The sequence below is a fragment of the Panulirus ornatus genome, chromosome 70, assembly GCF_036320965.1.
Source record: "Panulirus ornatus isolate Po-2019 chromosome 70, ASM3632096v1, whole genome shotgun sequence".
NCBI lineage: Eukaryota > Metazoa > Arthropoda > Malacostraca > Decapoda > Palinuridae > Panulirus > Panulirus ornatus.
In genome coordinates, this window is record NC_092293.1 from 9134983 (window position 1) to 9155818 (window position 20836).

At 39.3% G+C, this 20836-nt stretch overlaps 2 non-coding genes across 2 annotated transcripts; both read right to left on the reverse strand.

Moving 5' to 3' along the window:
* Positions 1-4179: 4179 nt before the first annotated feature.
* Positions 4180-4252, reverse strand: TRNAK-CUU (transfer RNA lysine (anticodon CUU)). The gene has a single exon. It is a non-coding gene; the product is annotated as a tRNA-Lys (tRNA).
* Positions 4253-16047: 11795 nt separating this feature from the next.
* Positions 16048-16119, reverse strand: TRNAV-GAC (transfer RNA valine (anticodon GAC)). Its single transcript has one exon. It is a non-coding gene; the product is annotated as a tRNA-Val (tRNA).
* Positions 16120-20836: the final 4717 nt, after the last annotated feature.

A 20836-nucleotide genomic window follows, 5' to 3' on the forward strand; every position in this document is an offset into this window, starting at 1 on the left:
GGTAGCGAGTTAGAGTCAAGAACAGAGGCAAGTATTTTGGGAACAAGTGAGTGTGTGTGTCAGCAGTTATGATGCAAGAGACCAGGTATTAGTGATGGTGATTTAAATGTGAAGGTAAGTAATGTGGCAGTGGAGGGTATAACCGAGGTGCATGGAAATGGTGAACAACTTGTGTTGTGTGTGTGTAAAGGACTGGTGATTGGGAATACCTGGTTTGTAAAATGTGATATACATAAATATACGTATGTGAGTAGGAGAGATGGCCAGTGGGCATGACTGGATTACATGTTAATTGAAAGACGTGTAAAAGAAAGACTTTTGGATGTAAATGTGCTGAAAGGGGCAGCTGGTGTGATGTTTGATCACCATCTTGTGGAGACGACAGTGAAGATCTGAAGAGGTTTTCGAATGAGGAAACAATGTCGGGGAGAAGAGGTGGCGAGAGGAAGTGAACTTGGAAAAGAGACTTGTGTGAAGAAATACCAAGAGAGATTGAGTGCCACATACACTCTTACTGTGTAAATATCCCTTTCTATGAGATGACGTAAAGATGTTGATGAACAGAGGAGTTGGGATATGACATGAAAAAGTTAAGAGAATAAATGAAGGAAAGATTGAGATATACAGATGACTGGCGGACCGCCATGATGGTTGTCAATCTAGCCAGCTGGGTTATTATTTATAAGTTGTGTTTAGTTGTAGGTCCAAGTTTGTTGTCAGGATATAATGTTGACTGCCAGTGAGTACCTGGCTGGCGCGGGTGCCACAAGGCTGGGTCAAGTGTAGTGTAAGTGTGGTCTAGGGATGGTGTGTGTACCACTTGTAGATGATGGGCCGCATCATGACCTGCCGGTTATAACATCTTGACCAACACCTGCTGCTGCTACACTTGCAACTCTCCTTTTCTAAGACCGTTTTTATGCTTCATGTAACTTTGTCTTTTTTGAATCATTCTAATGCTATAGTTACAAAATTATTTTTACTATGTAGTTTCTGTGAAAATATACTCTGAAAGCACATCGCTGTCGTCTTCCAGGCATTGCCCATCTGATACAATAATTGGTGGCAGGTGACAGTTGATATAGAGTGATTGAGGCCAACGTGACCACGTAGGGTTGTGACTGGTTGAGGACAGCGTGACCACGTGGGGTTGTGACTGGTTGAGGACAGCGTGACCACGTGGGGTTGTGACTGGTTGAGGCCAACGTGACCACGTAGGGTTGTGACTGGTTGAGGACAGCGTGACCACGTGGGGTTGTGACTGGTTGAGGACAGCGTGACCACGTAGGGTTGTGACTGGTTGAGGACAGCGTGACCACGTGGTGTTGTGACTGGTTGAGGGCAGCGTGACCACGTAGGGTTGTGACTGGTTGAGGACAGCGTGACCACGTGGTGTTGTGACTGGTTGAGGGCAGCGTGACCACGTAGGGTTGTGACTGGTTGAGGACAGCGTGACCACGTGGGGTTGTGACTGGTTGAGCCCAACGTGACCACGTGGGGCTTGTGACAGGTAGAGGCTAACGTGACCACGTGGGGTTGTGACTGATTCAGGCCAGCGTGACCATGTAGGGTTGTGACTGATTGAGGACAGCATGACCACGTGGGGTTTCGACTAGTTGAAGCTAGGGTGACCACGTGGAGTTATGACTGGTTGAGGCCAGCGTGACCCCGTAGGGTTGTGACTGGTTGAGGCCAACGTGACCACGTGGGGTTGTGACTGGTTGAGGCCAGCGTGACCACGTGGGGTTGTGACTGGGGTGTTGACGTGTTGTGGTCGGCGTCCACAAGGTCGTTATCTTAGTATTTCAGGAACGGAGGAAGATCCACAGTGGACGTTTTACAAACACAATGTTGAATCATCACAACTTTTACCGAATCTGATTGAAATCAATGAATGAAATATTTCAAATATCAAAAAAAATAAGACAAAAGAAAAGTGATGTTTATTAATTCTTTCATTTTTCTTACGATCATGTGAAATAATTGCCAGATACCCCGTGCAGTGCTAACCCAGCGACCATACTTGACGGTTTTATTGTGGTACGATCCATTTTGGGGATGCCAGAGCCCAGGAAACTTCTCATATTCATCAAGTTAGGTTATCATTTCTCTCTGTCCCACTCCGTGATAAAGATAAAACACATCGGATAACCAGAACAACGCCAACACCCCTCCTGACTGACCACCAACGACCTACTGAAACCTTTTGAGCACCAAAGTTGATGACCCAAATTCTATATGGCGCTAGAGTCTCTCCCGAAAAGCGCTAGAAAAGCGTTAAACTTGCTAAAATGACAGCGAAAAAATGCTCTTCGAATTATTTCTGCTCTTTGACGTGCCAAATGATTAATGACAGATACGACTGACTGCATTAACACTAAAATACTCACCATTATTCCAGATCTGCTAATTACCAATTCGCAGTCTCTTCGTCCTCGGTGACCTGGGGTTGTGGTGGTCTATGTGAGGGTCCAGGTTGTGGTTGTGATAACTAGTATCTTTTCAATAATCCAGTGTTTTTCAGTACTTCCTCAGGCAGTTCATAATCATAACAACAGTTTCCATTTCATCTTAGTCCATACTTGATAGTTAGTATTGCATTTAAGCTTTTGATAATCAATATCGAAGCTTTCACTTCACGATGTTCATATAACTAAAGCTTTCCTCCAGTTGCATCCTTGTACGAGGCTGTTTCAGTCCAGAGTGCCAGGGTCACAGTGTTCTGCTTCCACAATACATGATGAAGCTTCCTCAACTGGAACTCAATGCGTGTAAGAATTTCTTCGTTATCAGTAAGCATCTTTGCTAATTCCAGTATTCCAGGCTTTATGGGTTGCAGACATTCACTTGTACTCAGTGATGACACTGACTGTAACACTTGGACATTATCTGGCAAACGTTGACGAAGCTGTTTCACCAACTCCACTACAATCTGTATGTATCTTCCTCGGATATCCTTTTCATCAGGAAGCTTACATTGTGCCATCTCCTTTTCAAACTCGTTCCTCAAGGACGCACGTGGGTCTAAGTAGTTCTCTATTGAATCTCCTTCATTTAATTTCTGCCTGGGATGAGAACCTTAGAACTTATGGAACCAATAAGTTGAATAAGGTCACTTAGCAGTTTGCTTGGATCCAGTGCCTCAGATTTAAATTTCTCATTTACACACTGAACTTCTCCAAGAATATACTTCAGGAATATCAGGAAGGCATAGTTTTTCTTGTCACAAAACATCTGATAGAGATTCTGATATGTGTAACACCTTTCATCATTTCTTGCTATTTCAATGTGAGTCATAAGTTCAACCCACTGCTGCAGTATTATGACAACTGCTGATTCAGTTGACAGCCATCGAGTCTGGCTTAGCTGTATATATTTCATTGGAAGTTGACCATCACTGGCAGAGTGGGAGAACCAATTATAGGTTTCTCTAATGATAAAATCCAGGTTCCTAGGGAGATACTCTGCTGCAGCACGAGACAACTAGCAGTAGAGAATGACACACACACACTTGATCAAGATCACATGAGGAACTTCTAACTTGAGTGTATCATACACTCCACTGTTAACACCTGTCATCACAGAAGCATTGTCGGGGCTAATTGCAATAAGGTTTTGTAACTCCAACCCATTATTTTTAAAAGACTTCTTGATGGGATCACATATCCCATTAGCATTACAGTCAGTCAGCTCAACAAGATCCAAGAAAGTCATTACAATCTTATTCTTACTTTCAGAATAGAACTGGACAACAATACCCAATAATTTCGTTACAGTAATGTCATTACTCTCATCAGTTAAGAAGCTAAACTTCTGACTGCCCATATCACTTTTCAAGTTGCTGTTAAAATGCGGGGCAAACACATTGCGCACAACTGCACTACACTTCCACCTTTTTAACCTGAAATTCCTGCATTCTTTACTGTTTGCAAATCCTGCTTTGCATAGCTTACTGAGATGATGAACAACACGTAATGTACAATGTTCAGCAGTGAACAGTGACACATTTCCTTCAGCCTCCCGTGCATCATCACTGACTGTTTCAAACAGAATTGTTGTTTGTCTTTCAGTACTTAATAACTCTTCAGCTGTCTTGTGTTTAGCAGATTGGTAGATCTAGACGAGCGGTGGGTGGTATGTTCAGAAGCTGTTTCATGTTACATCATAGAAAACTGTTACCGCCCAACGTGGGGCTCGAACCCACGACCCCGAGATTAAGAGTCTCGTGCTCTACCGACTGAGCTAGCCGGGCTTATATAAAACCTTGTTCGAGTGTATATGTGTGTCTAAGCGAGGTTAATAACCACCATCATTAACCCCTAACAACGCTGTATTATCAGCGATAACGTTCAATAACTGACCTGAGGTCACATGATAGATACATAAGGGGATCCGACCATGACCTTATCAACGTCCTGAAACCCCGGCTGATGTGTCAGGTTAGATAAGAGGCATAACATCCTCTCTGTCTGATGTTGTGAGAGTAAGACACTAATGGTTAGGAGGCAGCAAGTGTGTCTGGAGACACTCTCCTCTCTGTCTGATGTTGTGAGAGTAAGACACTAATGGTTAGGAGGCAGCAAGTGTGTCTGGAGACACTCTCCTCTCTGTCTGATGTTGTGAGAGTAAGACACTAATGGTTAGGAGGCAGCAAGTGTGTCTGGAGACACTCTCCTCTCTGTCTGATGTTGTGAGAGTAAGACACTAATGGTTAGGAGGCAGCAAGTGTGTCTGGAGACACCCTCCTCTCTGTCTGATGTTGTGAGAGTAAGACACTAATGGTTAGGAGGCAGCAAGTGTGTCTGGAGACACTCTCCTCTCTGTCTGATGTTGTGAGAGTAAGACACTAATGGTTAGGAGGCAGCAAGTGTGTCTAGAGACACACACTCTCCTCTCTGTCTGATGTTGTGAGAGTAAGACACTAATGGTTAGGAGGCAGCAAGTGTATCTGGAGACACCCTCCTCTCTGTCTGATGTTGTGAGAGTAAGACACAAATGGTTAGGAGGCAGCAAGTGTGTCTGGAGACACTTTCCTCCCTGTCTGATGTTGTGAGAGTAAGATACTAATGGTTAGGAGGCAGCAAGTGTGTCTAGAGACACTCTCCTCTCTGTCTGATGTTGTGAGAGTGAGACACTAATGGTTAGGAGGCAGCAAGTGTGTCTGGAGACACCCTCCTCTCTGTCTGATGTTGTGAGAGTAAGATACTAATGGTTAGGAGGCAGCAAGTGTGTCTGGAGAAGGGTAGTAGGTGTTGGGGCCAAGCCTGGTGTGTTGATCAAGTAAAATATGTATCATAACGGTTGGTTGGTTGGCTGGTTAGTGAGGATTTAGGCCCATCAACTGCCAGGGTCAATAGGCACATGAACATCAAATTACAACTACCACGCCAATAGTCTTTAACTCCTTTAGGTGTTGATGATAATTCTAATACCACATACACTATATATACCTGGCCTTAGACCCTAACATAGGTACATCATTGATTATATCATTGAACTGTTGACGTAGAAAAACACGAATAACATTTGATTTTATCTATAATATGGAAATTTTGGTTCATATAAACTAATCTGTAGAATTCATTCAATGGTTTTTATCAAAAGCATAAATATCATAAGAATCAATATAGTTTATCAGTTACTGATAAAAGTAATACAAAATGAATCTGAGAGATTGATCATAACGACATTTTAAATACAGTTCTGTAAGTCTTCATTTCAAGAAATTAGTAGCAGTATGATTTAAGACCAGTAGGTTTCCCTCGTACCATAATGATTTAAGACCAATAAGTTTCCCTCGTACCATAATGATTTAAGACCAGTAGGTTTCCCTCGTACCATAATGATTTAAGACCAGTAGGTTTCCCTCGTACCATAATGATTTAAGACCAGTAGGTTTCCCTCGTACCATAATGATTTAAGACCAGTAGGTTTCCCTCGTACCATAATGATTTAAGACCAGTAGGTTTCCCTCGTACCATAATGATTTAAGACCAGTAGGTTTCCCTCGTACCATAATGATTTAAGACCAGTAGGTTTCCCTCGTACCATAATGATTTAAGACCAGTAGGTTTCCCTCGTACCATAATGATTTAAGACCAGTTGGTTTCCCTCGTACCATAAAACCTTTTACGAAGTAAATCTTGAAAGTAATTTAATATTTCTGAAGGATAATGGTTATACCTATGATGACACCAACTGTTTATATACAACCCGTATCTATTCTTCTCTTGCCAGTATTCACAACCAAGTATTACGTCTGCAGTTATACTTTGGGTAGGTTTGTTTTTGACCTTCTTCAACGATGTATTCATCAACACATGTTGAGAAGTAGACGTGATTTACACAACCAATTCTTACGTGGCTGTACAAGTGCTAACAACGGTTTGACTTGTCACACATATCTGCACCCACCCACCCTGGCCTCCAGAAAAGTTATGGTATACGCATATTAACGGTATCGAAGGATCAGCCTATATATATCATTTCATTTTCAGTATAAATCCCATAATGAAATGCTAAATTATGTGATACATTTCATGGTGATCAATAATTGGTGTGATAGAGTCTATATCCAGCCATGTATCTACCATAACATATCTTTTAGTTGACCAGAAGATTAACTGGGAGGTCGACCAGGGGTTGACTTTGATGTCTACCTGGAGTCAGGTGGGAACTGGTTTGTTTACATGCAAGTCTTTATCGTCTTCTGTTGCTTAAAGATAGGAAGAAGTCCTGGAGCTACACACTGGGTTAATTATTTACACCTTCTATATATAAGAAAAAAGAAATGACATGTTAAGAAATAAATGTTACATCAAAACAAATTCTTAGGTACGCTATGCTTGTCCTAACTGACTAACTTTCATACAATTCTGCACCCTGGGTCTTCAGAAACATCAGTGGATACGCTTATCATAGCTATGGAATGATTAGATGATTAATATTTGATTATAGATATCTACTGAGAAAATACATATATTCCCTGGTGATCAATAATAGTTGTAACCGGCTGGCTGTCTCTGTGTATCATCATTACTCCATTCTCAATATGATACGTTAGATCAAGCACATACAAACTCCTCATCACCCACACATGGAAGACGTCACTGTCTATCCAGCCAAGCCGGGAGAGCTATAACCAGGACCCCACACCTGGGAAGGTGTCACCTGGTACACCGCTGGTCCGGCCGGTGGTGGCAAGATTTGGCTGGAGTCAAGAACAAATACCTAACTAAGGTTGTTTACCCAGGCCACCTCCCCTGCCTGCCTGCCCGACCACACCAGGGAAACATAAGCAACAGGTGAAGACACACACCCTGTACCACCTCACTGGCTACGGTGGCAGCCTTCCTCACTCAGGTAAGAGTCGTCGTGACCGGTGTTGGGAGGAGACCGTCTACTGTTGACCAGCCTTACGTATACAGGAGGTGTGGGGTGGGTGGGTGTCGGGTGGTCAACACACAATGTTCTCGGGATCGTCAGAAGGAGGAGGAGGGTTCCTGGTAGTTAGTGGAGAGTTCAACGTGCCGGAGCTCAGTGCTGTCTGTAGTTTGTCGTGTGTAAAGGCTGGATCATCTTCTGTCATGAGAAACAATGTTTGTAAGTTACTGTATACAATTGTTATCCGTTGCTGAATAATGATTATCTGTTGTGAGAGTCACCAGGTCTGCACTTGACATTTTCTCAGAAACTATTATTTTCTGTACAGTTATGTTATTGTTATGTTCACCAAGTCTTCTCTTAGCAGTTATGTTTTGTGTCAGATTAGCTAGGTCTTCACGTAACAGTTTTGTTGTTGTTGTTGTTGTTGTTGTTGTTGTTGTTGTTGTTATCACAGTTGTTGTAGTTATTCTTTCTATTACGGGTCCTCGCTTCTACACAGCCGTTTTCAACTTGCTTAACAGGGAATTTCCTGTTTAGATATTCGTCAGGTCCTTGCCTGGCTCGGGCCCATATCATATGGCCTATGTAACACGTAAGTATGTATATCTGTTTTGAATTTATTTGTTATTAGCAAGAAATGTCATTAAACCAGAATCTCTACCATTCGGTAAAACATACAAATCACGATATTTGCAACATGATAACATGTTTGACCATCAGCAGGTAAGGTCATCAAGCCGCACCATACATACGTCAGACAGTAACATCAGTTGTATAACAGGATGTATATATGTTGTTGGATTTAAGGGCTATCACCTAAAGGTCATGAAGCCAGAATGTGAACCATAACCACTTATGAGTGGAGTCCGGTAACACCTTTCATAGCATTATGTCTCAAACAGAATACAGTAGTCAGTTTCATATAAGTATTCTGCACTTCAACTGATTAATGCTATGATAAGGATGAAGAGAATTACAAACCATGAATACTCATTGTAAGGATCACATCAAGGATGAAACATATATAACTAGAAGTGTTGAGGAAACAAAGATGGTGAAATACCTTGACCCGCCCGGGATCACTAGCACCTGTGGCAATGGACACACCTTTGTAATGCTTGATCACTTACAACTGATCAACTTTATCACGAAAATGTTAGGTATCGTCCCTCAGAAGAATGTTTTACAAATATCTACAGAAGACGTATCTGTGTTAGATAGACGCCATACCTAAGAAAAGGGAAGTAATAGTATATAGTTTGTTACGAAAATGAAATACTCCTGCCTTAAACTAGTTCTCTTGTGTTGTTTTTCTTTTAAATCCCCAGAGGAGAATATGTTCTGTTATTTATGAAAATAAAGATTTATATTTTTATCACTTTTTTAAATTTCTTATAATCTTTACTGATTCTGGCTTAAACAACCATTAAAGTCCAACACAATACATAGTCCTTATAAACAAATAATCTATCAGAACAACACTATGTTTCATTACATTCCTTAAGTCTTCTGTAACATTTTGAAGTACATAACATATTCACCAGTCTCATCTAGTGCACCACTCTCTTCACCCCAACATTCTTCTGAAAACATCTACAAATCTTCAGCTTTGCCTCCATAAGATAGATTTATTATACTTAGTCGCTGTCTCCCGCGTTAGCGAGGTAGCGTAAGGAAACAGACGAAAGAGTGGCCGAACCCACCCATATACGCATGTATATATATAAACGCCCACACACGAACAAATACATATCTATACATTTCAACGTATACATACAAACACACACACAAACATATACGTATATACCCATGTACATATCCATACCTGCTGCCTTTATCTATTCCCATCGCAACCCCAGCATATATGAAAATGACCCCCCCCCCCCGACCCCCAGCACGCGCGAGGTAGCTCTAGGAAAAGACAACAAAGTCCACATTCATTCACACTCAGTCTCTAACTGTCATGTGTAATGCACCGAAACCACAGCTCCCTTTCCACATCCAGGCCCCACAGAGTTCCCATGGTTTACCCCAGACGCTTCACATGCCCTGGTTCAATCCATTGACAGCACGTCGACCCCGGTATACCACATTGTTCCGATTCACTCTATTCCTTGTACACCTTTCACCCTCCTGTATGTTCAGGCCCCAATCGCTCAAAATCTTTTTTCACTCCATCCTTCCATCTCCAATTTGGTCTCCCACTTCTCCTCATTCCCTCCACCTCTGACACATATATCCTCTTTGTCAATCTTTCCTCACTCATTCTCTACATGTGACCAAACCATTTCAAAAAAGCTTCTTCTGCTCTCTCAACCACACTCTTTTTATTACCACACATCTCTCTTACTCTTTCATTACTTAATCAAACCTCCTCACACCACATATTGTCCTCAAACATCTCATTTCCTACACATCCACCCTTCTCCGCAAAACCCTATCTATAGCCCACATCTCGCAACCATAGAGCATCGTTGGAACCACTATTCCTTCAAACATACCCATTTTTCCTCTTCGAGATAATATTCTTTCCCTCCAACATACACATTCTTCAACGCTCCCAGAACCTTCGCTCTCTCCCCCAAACTATGACTCGCTTCCGCTTCCATCGTTCCATCTGCTATGAAGTCCACTTCCAGATATCTACAGCACTTCACTTTCTTCATTTTTCTCCATTCAAACTTACCTCCCAATTGACTTGTCCCTCAACCCTACTGAACCTAATAACCTTGCTCTTATTCACATTTACTCTCAGCTTTCTTCTTTTACACACTTTACCAAACTCAGCCACCAGCTTCTGGATCCGAATCAGCCACCAGCGCTGTATCATCAGCAAACAATAACTGACTCACTTCCCAAGCCCTCTCATCCGCAACAGGCTGCATACTTGCCCTTCTCTCCAAAACTCTTGCATTCACATCCCTAACAACTCAAATTAAACTACCACGGAGACATCACACACCCTTGATGCAAACTGACAATCACTAGGAACCAATCACTTTCTTCCTACACGTACACATGCCTTACATCCTTTGTAAAAACTTTTCACTGCTTCTAGCAACTTGCATTCCACAGAGGTTCTCTATCCACCCTATGCTATTCCTTCTCCAGATTCATAAAGGCTACATACAAGTCCATCTGTATTCCAAAGTATTTCTCACATACATTCTTCAAAGCAAGAATTTTAGTAATATTGATAATAATAATGATAATAGTAATGACAATAATAATAGTAATGATAATAATATAATGATAGTAATAATAATAATAATAATAATAATAATAATAATAATAATAATAATAATAATAATAATAATAATAATAATGATAATAATAATAATAATAATAATGATAATAATAACAATAATAATAATAATGATAATAATAATAATAGCAATAATGATAATAATAATAATAATAATAATAATAATAATAATACTTAGAAAAGCAAATGGATTTGTATGTAGCATCTATGGATCTGGAGAAGGCATATGATAGAGTTGATAGAGATGCACTGTGGAAGGTATTAAGAATATATGGTGTGGGAGGAAAGTTGTTAGAAGCAGTGAAAAGTTTTTATCGAGGATGGAAGGCATGTGTACGTGTAGGAAGAGAGGAAAGTGATTGGTTCTCAGTGAATGTAGGTTTGCGGCAGGGGTGTGTGATGTCTCCATGGTTGTTTAATTTGTTTATGGATGGGGTTGTTAGGGAGGTAAATGCAAGAGTTTTGGAAAGAGGGGCAAGTATGAAGTCTGTTGGGGATGAGAGAGCTTGGGAAGTGAGTCAGTTGTTGTTCGCTGATGACACAGCGCTGGTGGCTGATTCATGTGTGAAACTGCAGAAGCTGGTGACTGAGTTTGGTAAAGTGTGTGGAAGAAGAAAGTTAAGAGTAAATGTGAATAAGAGCAAGGTTATTAGGTACAGTAGGGTTGAGGGTCAAGTCAATTGGGAGGTGAGTTTGAATGGAGAAAAACTGGAGGAAGTGAAGTGTTTTAGATATCTGGGAGTGGATCTGGCAGCATGGAACCATGGAAGCGGAAGTGGATCATAGGGTGGGGGAGGGGGCGAAAATTCTGGGGGCCTTGAAGAATGTGTGGAAGTCGAGAACATTATCTCGGAAAGCAAAAATGGGTATGTTTGAAGGAATAGTGGTTCCAACAATGTTGTATGGTTGCGAGGCGTGGGCTATGGACAGAGTTGTGCGCAGGAGGATGGATGTGTTGGAAATGAGATGTTTGAGGACAATGTGTGGTGTGAGGTGGTTTGATCGAGTGAGTAACGTAAGAGTAAGAGAGATGTGTGGAGATAAAAAGAGCGTGGTTGAGAGAGCAGAGGAGGGTGTTTTGAAGTGGTTTGGGCACATGGAGAGGATGAGTGAGGAAAGATTGACCAAGAGGATATATGTGTCGGAGGTGGAGGGAACAAGGAGAAGAGGGAGACCAAATTGGAGGTGGAAAGATGGAGTGAAAAAGATTTTGTATGATCGGGGCCTGAACATGCAGGAGGGTGAACGGAGGGCAAGGAATAGAGTGAATTGGAGCGATGTGGTATACCGGGGCTGACGTGCTGTCAGTGGATTGAATCAAGGCATGTGAAGCGTCTGGGGTAAACCATGGAAAGCTGTGTAGGTATGTATATTTGCGTGTGTGGACGTATGTATATACATGTGTATGGGGGGGGTTGGGCCATTTCTTTCGTCTGTTTCCTTGCGCTACCTCGCAAACGCGGGAGACAGCGACAAAGTATATAAAAAAAAAAAATAAAAAATAATAATAATAATAATAATAATAATAATAATAATAATAATAATAATAATTATGATAATAATAATAATAATAATGATAATAATAATAATGATAATAATGATAATAAGATGATAATAATGATAATAATAATAATAACAATAATAATAATAATAATAATAATAATGATAATAATAATAATAATAATAATAATAATAATGATAATAATGATAATGATAATAATAATGACAATAATAATAATAATAATGATAATAATAATAATAATAATAATAATAATAATAATAATAATAATAATAATAGTAATAATAATAATAATAATAATTATAATACTAATATGGTAATAATAATGATGATAATAATAATAATGATATTAATAATAATAATAATAATAATGATAATAATAATAATGATAATAATAATAATAATAATGATAATAATGATAATGATAATAAAAAAATAATGATAATGATAATAATAATAATAATAATAATAATAATAATAATAATAATAATAATAATAATAATAATAATGATAATAATAATAATAATAATAATAATAATAATAATAATAATAATAATAATGATAATAATAATAATAATGATAATAATAATGATAATAATATTAATAAAGATAATAATAATAGCAACAATAATGATAATAATGATAATAATAATAGAATTGATGATAGTAATTATAATGATAATGATAACCAATTAATAATAATGATAATGATAATGATAATGATAATAATAGCGATGATATTAATGATAATATCAATATCTATATTTTAAACTATTTATTTATTATACTTAACCACCGTCTCCCGCTTATCCTTCTTCCCTCCACCTCTGACACTTACATCCTTTTTGTCAATCTTTCCTCACTCATTATCTCCATATGTCCAAACCATTTCAACACACCCTCTTCTGCTGTTGATCACTTTCATAAAGGTTACTACGTATTTACCCAATTTCGACGTCATTTGAATCACGTAAATTGCTGGACGAAGATGTACTATGGCGACGGTTACCAGTGTGTGCAGGACCATGACGATCGTACCAAATATTCAGCAATCCAGCTCAAAACTGTTTACAACGGCGCCTCCAGCCAACAGTCTATAACAGAAAATCAACCTGAGTGTTGCAACGATGAAGACTTCCTCGATGAGGCCCCCAGGAGAGAAAGGACCCTGAAGGTGTTGTTGGCATTCACTGTGCCATAGTCTCCAAGATCACTGCTTCTCTGAACACAACTGACCATACAGAGATGCTGACCTTTGTGACCATCTTTACGATGAGTACAGGAATGCCAGTGAGCATCATCTTTCCCACCTCCACGACAAGTACCACAACTATCTCATCCAAGAATATTCTATGGACTTTCTGTGTGACCTGCACAGCGTAGTCAGCTCTTCTAATGATAGGAACCATTACCTCCACCACCATTCTCACGAGGATGATGAACACTAAGAGGAACATAGTCACCTGGAATATGAGTTCCCGCACGATATTCCTCACAACTCTCCGCACAAGACCTACGAGCCATCTTATTGCGCTCACTACCAGTGGGTCCATCACGCTCAAGAACTCCTGTTCGAGAACGAAGCAGGTGACTACAATGATCTAGATGGTGTAAAGTGCCAGGCGAACACTCTTACGAAGACATGAGAGAAACACACACCTGCACATACCCACAAGGTACAACAATGCCGGTGCAAAATATGGGAGGGTAACCAATGACCAGGTGGATCCACTGCGCCATGGTAGCCGGTCCAGGAGCATGAGCAGCATTTCCTTAGGTTTTGTTGATCCAATCTTTGGCAGGACACGATGAACGTTTTTGTACACGGTGCGCATGATGATGGATGATCTGTTTTTGTTTTAGTGAGAAATGGTTGGTGACATGTTCTCTTAATATCCCGGATAAAAAATATAGTTTGGTTGTAAACTTCGTATGGTTGTAGTTATGTTTTTGTATTGTCTCGAGTAGTTATGATAATACTTTTGGTAGGCATGAATATGTGCATATCAAGGATGGTTAATCCTGTTTAAATGTAGGGTAGTTATGATAATCTTGAGGATAGTAAAAGGCGTGTGTTTTGATAGGGAAGTGTAGTGTGCTATATAGAGTAATGTAAATATTTGATGATATGTGTATGGGAAAGACGTCACCATCTTTTATCACACACGAAAGATCACTACTGCTGTAATGTACGTAATGTACAGTAATAATAATGCATAAGTTAGATTGCTGAAAATAATTGTATGGTATGAATGGTAAAGATGACAGTGATCAAAATTCCAGTAAATTTATTAATGAAAGTGATAATTATGCCACTGGTGGGGTTTGGTAACTGTGTTAAGGGAATGATAACATTTCTTAGTAGCACCTGTGGCAATGGACACACCTTTGTAATGCTTGATCACTTACAAGCGATGAAATTTGATACGTAAACCATAGGTATTGTTCGTCAGGAGAACAATTTACAAATATTTCTAAAAGACATATATATGTTAGATATATCTTTATCCGAGACGTGTAACACTTGTGTGGATGGACACACCTTTGTAATGCATGATCCATTACACTAAATTATATCTTCGCTATACCCTCTTCTTCACTACGCCGTTATTTCTACCATACCATCATCATTGTTCTCTTTGATGTTCACTAGAAATAGTTCTTATCTTCACTACATAATCATTCTGAATAAACTTTACCCCTTGATAACCCTTATCTCTACTACATTCGTATCTTCACTACATTCGTATCTTCACTACAAGCTATCTTGACAATATCCTTATCATCACTATACTCTTCCTCACTACACTCTCATCTTAACATCATCCTTCTGTTTACCGAACTTAGTTCAAAGTCTGACTTGAACGTAGCTTTGGAAAGTTTGTGTTCCTCATTGTGTTACCCTCTAATTATCATTGCAAAGGCAATTGTCACTACTCTCTAACTAAACTCTTATCGTTACTACACTCTCATCATTATCATCACTTCTTCATGTTCAATACAAAATCTCAACATATATATTCATCTTCACTACAGAATAATTTTCATTGCACCTTAATCTTCATTACTCCTTGTTTCAGCTACATTCGTATCTTCCATTCATTCTTATATCTTATATTAGTTACATCTTTACAATATCTTTATATCTTCTCTGTTCCGTCTTTTGAAAAATTGAAAATGAGAGTAAAGGATTTCCAGCCTCCCGCTCCCTCCCCTTTTAGTCGCCTTGTACGACACGCAGGGAATACGTGGCAAGTATACTTTCTTCCCTATCCCCAGGGATAACAGCATCTGGTGTTCCCAGACGGTCACCCATCCAAGTACTAACCAGACCCAACGATGCTTAACTTGACTGATCGAACGATATATATATATATATATATATATATATATATATATATATATATATATATATATATATATATATATATATATATATATATATATATACTTATATATATATATACGAGACTGAAAATGAATTTTCCACATAAAAATGGAAGCGCCGGGGTTTGAACCCGGGTCCTCTCGCATGCCAAGCGAGCGCTCTACCACTGAGCTACGCCCCCAAGAACATTTTCTGGCACTTAGTATTACATAAAGCACTGAGATTACCACGGCAAAATACTGCTTAACCGACCGTTGCCGACTAGCCGGCAAAATAACCACAGGGTAAGTCTCCATGTTCCTGTCGTAGGAGGAGGATCGCCAGAAGCTTCTGGAAGATTTCAAGGACGTCTTGGTGGACCTGACCCTTTCAGATAAGGTCGAAAACCCCAATTTATTGTGAAGATCTTCACTATAACGTTGGACGAACATACTGAATGTTGCACACATGTGATGCGGACAAAATGAAAAAAGATAAAGACAAAAAATATGTCTGGTGTGGGTCTCGAACCCACGACCTTGAGTGTGTCAGACTCACGCTCTACCACTGAGCTAACCAGACAATAGAAAATACGTCTGTTTCTTCAATTTGAATTAATGAAAATCTTTGCGAGGCAGCGTTTAGAAAAGAGAGATGTCTTTGACGAAATCTATATTGCTTGGCTCTTTCTTCTGTTCCTCATTATCGAAAGTAAACATACAGAAGGATATATATATATATATATATATATATATATATATATATATATATATATATATATATATATATATATATATATATATATATATCCTTTTTTTTTTTTTTTTTTCCAAGAGAAGGAACAGAGAAGGGGGCCAGGTGAGGGTATTCCTTCAAAGGCCCAGTCCTCTGTTCTTAACGCTACCTCGCTATCGCGGGAAATGGCGAATAGTATGAAAAAAAAAAAAAAATATATATATATATATATATATTTTTTTTTTTTTGCTTTGTCGCTGTCTCCCGCGTTTGCGAGGTAGCGCAAGGAAACAGACGAAAGAAATGGCCCAACCCACCTACATACACATGTATATACATACGTCCACACACGCAAATATACATACCTACACAGCTTTCCATGGTTTACCCCAGACGCTTCACATGCCTTGATTCAATCCACTGACAGCACGTCAATATATATATATATATATATATATATATATATATATATATATATATATATATATATATATATATATATATATATATATATATATATATATATATATATATATTCAATAATGGATGGAACTTGGCTCCTAAGGTGATTTTGTTGTTGGAGTGGGACCTCCAGCCATTCTGTCCACCTTTTCCCTTTCTAGACATGTGGTGGTGCATTGGGTAGTGTGGCAACCTTCGTCTTCATCTTTTTGGGTGCAGGCTTGCAAACCTCGTGGAGTAGTTGTGGGGTTTGCTTCTTTGCTGCACCCGACATAGCCATCTGGGCGTAGCTATCTACCCGGGCTGGTGGGTCAGCCAGCATAGCTACACGCTCACTCGGTACCTGGGCTGGTGGACTAGTAGCCTTCCTTTCTTCCATGGCTACAGTCTGCCTAACGACCTGGGGTTGTGGAGCAGCCATCCTTACTACCACCCAGGTTGGTTGGGCAGCCTTCTTTCGTTTCTTTGCTACACCCTTCTGGTTGGGCTGGTTGGGCAACCTTCTTTTTCCTCTTCTTCGATACAACCTGCCAACCGAATTCGTCTGCTGGTGGGTTCATTTCTTTCATGGATACAACCTCTGTAGCCACTTGGGCTGGCCGGTCAACCTTCGGTTGTAGGTAAAAGTATATATATAGAATAATGTGGTTATCATCAGCAGCCAGAGGCCATTCCTCCCTCCTTGCCTGCAGAGTTCTTGATTTTCTGGAAAGTTCTACGAGATTCTGGTAAGATAAATACCATTGAGAGGACGTTGTTAGGGGACAGTCAGGTTCAGTTTAGAGTTGGTTGTGGGATGGTCCTTTTACTGTGTCGTATCAGCCAGATGGGTATTTCTTTTCACAGTTTTCGTTAAAGTTTGTTTTCTAGAGGCATGATCTAAAACACTATTTTCCATATGTTTATCATTTTTCTTATTATAGTTTCATTATCATAATTAGTTTTGTTATTGTTGACTTTCAGATATTTGATGTTATGTTTGTGATTCCCGTGGAAGTGTCTGACATCTTGCTAGAAGACTTTCTGGTCACAATATTTCTGCACTGGGGAGTTGATCGTATTCTTTTATTGCAGGTTTTGTTATTATCTTGCTTTACATTAAGGTCTACTGGAGGTTTTCCCAATGCTGGTTGAACATATGTCCAGCAACAGGAGATGGCGTAAGATACAGTATTGATGAAACTTATCTATCTATATACCTATCTAAATATCGCTCTATCAATCTATCAATCTAACTATCTATCTATCTATATATCTATCTATCTTTATCTGAAAGTCAACAATAATAAAATCATTGATATATGAAGTATAACAACGTCCTCTCAATGGCAATTATCTCACCAGAATCTTCTAGAACCTTCAAGAAAACTATGAACTCTGTAGGCAAGGAGGGAGGAATGGTCTCCGGCTATTGATAAAACCATATTATTCCATGTATATGTTTATATATACATATTTATGTATATATATGAATGTATATATAACGTACAGAATAATGCGGCCATCATCAGTATCGAAGAAAACTGAAAAGATGAGGTCCCACCGAGATTCGAACTCGGATTGCTGGATCCAGAGTCCAGAGTGCTAACCCTTACACCATGGGACCTGATAAGAAAAGATGTGATTTCATCTAAATGTTTTACATATAATCAACCAGAGGCCATTCCTCCCTCCCTGCCTGCAGGGTTCAAGGTTTTCTAGAAGGTTCTCGAAGATTCTGGTAAGATCATTACCTTTGAGAGGTCGTCGTTAGATGACAGTCAGGTTCACTCTATGGTTGGTGTTTGTAGTTGGTTGTCCGAGGATGTTGTTATACTTGATCAATTTTGTAATTGTTGACTTTCAGGTAGGAAGTACTCATTTACGATGCATCCTTGTACTCACAACAACCTTATGAGTCACTTCAAGATTTATCTTCACTACAACTTTATCTTCACTACACCATTAAGGTTGAAGTCAATGGTCACATTCACTACAATCTCAATACGACTGGTCTTATACCTAACCCATATTATCACTACATCCATGTACATGTATTTCTTGCAGAATAACGCAGATATCAATGATTTCTGTGAAAATTGACATATACAGCCTTACATAACTACCGATCTATCTAATATCTTTTTTTAACTATCTATCTATCGATCTATCTATTTATCTATCTTTCTTAATCAGAAAGTCAACAACAATATCATTAATGATACGTATAACTACGTCCTCTCAATGGCAGTTCCTACTCAGAATGTTCGAGAACCTTCTAGAAAACCTTGAACCCTGCAGGCAGGGAGGGAGGAATGGCCTCTGGTTGATTATATGTAAAACAAATGAAATCACATCTGTTCTTATCAGGTCCCATGGTGTAAGGGTTAGCACTCTGGACTCTAAATCCAGCAATCCGAGTTCGAATCTCGGTGAGACATCACCTTTTCAGTTTTCTTGGAAACTGATGATGGAACTGAGCCATATAGTTGACCTTCGATGGACATATATTTCTTACGGCCCACCATTTTATTTAAGTATGAAGATCTCACGGCAGAGAGGAAACGTGTGATATTCAAAATCAAAAGCCGCAATTGCCCTCATGGTAATGGTCGACATGTTTGCAGACAGATGACACAGACATGTGAGAAGTTAGACAAATATGGACGTTCCTGGTTGCTGTATAGCCTAGGTTTGTTATCACTTGTAGTGAAGGAGAAATGTTGCACATTATTCCACACCTTTCTATTTAGGATAGGTTAGGCTAGGATGAATAGGGTCCATAACGTAACAGAGCTGGGAAATGCGTCATATCGGATCTGTATTTGTGCAAAATGGCGCAAGTTTGTGGAAGTGATTTACGCAATGCCGGAGAGAATCCACCTCCACCAGAAATAATGTCTCAGACCATACAATATCTGCTGTTGGACGAGCAGGGGACATTAGACCAATATATTCCTGTAGTTTACTGCTCTTCCCAAACACGCAGCAAGACATTCGTAGAAGCGTTAAACAGAACTTTTCCATCGGTTTTCATATCTTTAATTACTTACACCAGTTCCAACAGATGGAAAAAATCATTGGAAAAATCAGAAATTATTTGCCTATAAAAAGCATTTTGATCGATCGTACCAAATATTCAATTATTTCTGTACCCGACAAAATATTCAGTCACTCCTATATCCGACATTTTTCCTTCTGGCTGGTGCCGTTAAAGTCATATGGTAATTTACCGTAATTAGATTATAGATATATTCATCTATATGGAATGGCTCAGCGTGAAGAAAAATATATATTTTCACTAAATCCTCCTCTTCACAACACTCCCATCTTCACTACATAGTTCTAACACAACATCTTGACTACACCATTGTATGACCACATTATCATATCATTGTGTTCTTATCTTCACCACAGCCTCGGCAAAATTGATGTTTTCTTTACACATCAGGGAGATGGCCATCTTTATGATGACAGAGAACACACATAACATATTAAACCACTTATCTTTTGTCACTTTAATCTAATTTCTGCTGATAAAAACGAATTATAATGACAATCCTTGTGTTCTGTGATGGGACATTGTACGGGTGAAGGAACTGTTGTGAGGCACATGTATTAAACTATTGATAAATAAACTTAACTGTATTAAAGCATTGACTTCACTATATTAGACTTCTCTATATTAAGCTATGCTAGGATATGATCAGTTCCCAGGTTATATAAGGGCGGGAGCCGGGACCGAGAGCATCATTTGAGCTGTGACCTCTGTCGAGTGAACATCTCTGCTCCGCCTTGCAAGCTCCCTCAACCTTTCCTCGAACACTTCAATATAATAATGTTCACCAAGGAAGTAGGACGATCCTCCTTTGTCCAGGAGATGGAATTTGAATATGTCCATGTATTTGACATGGGCTATGGCTGTTTGGACATGGAAGTGGAATACCCAGACGTGGAAGTGATGGATGGAGTGGACTTTGGCTGTGTGGATATGGAGGTGGAATACCCAGACGTTGAAGAGATGGATGGAGTGGAATTGGTGGAATACCCGGACGTGGAAGTCATGGATGGAGTGGAATTTGGCTGTGTGGATATGGAGGTGGAATACCCAGAAGTGGAATTG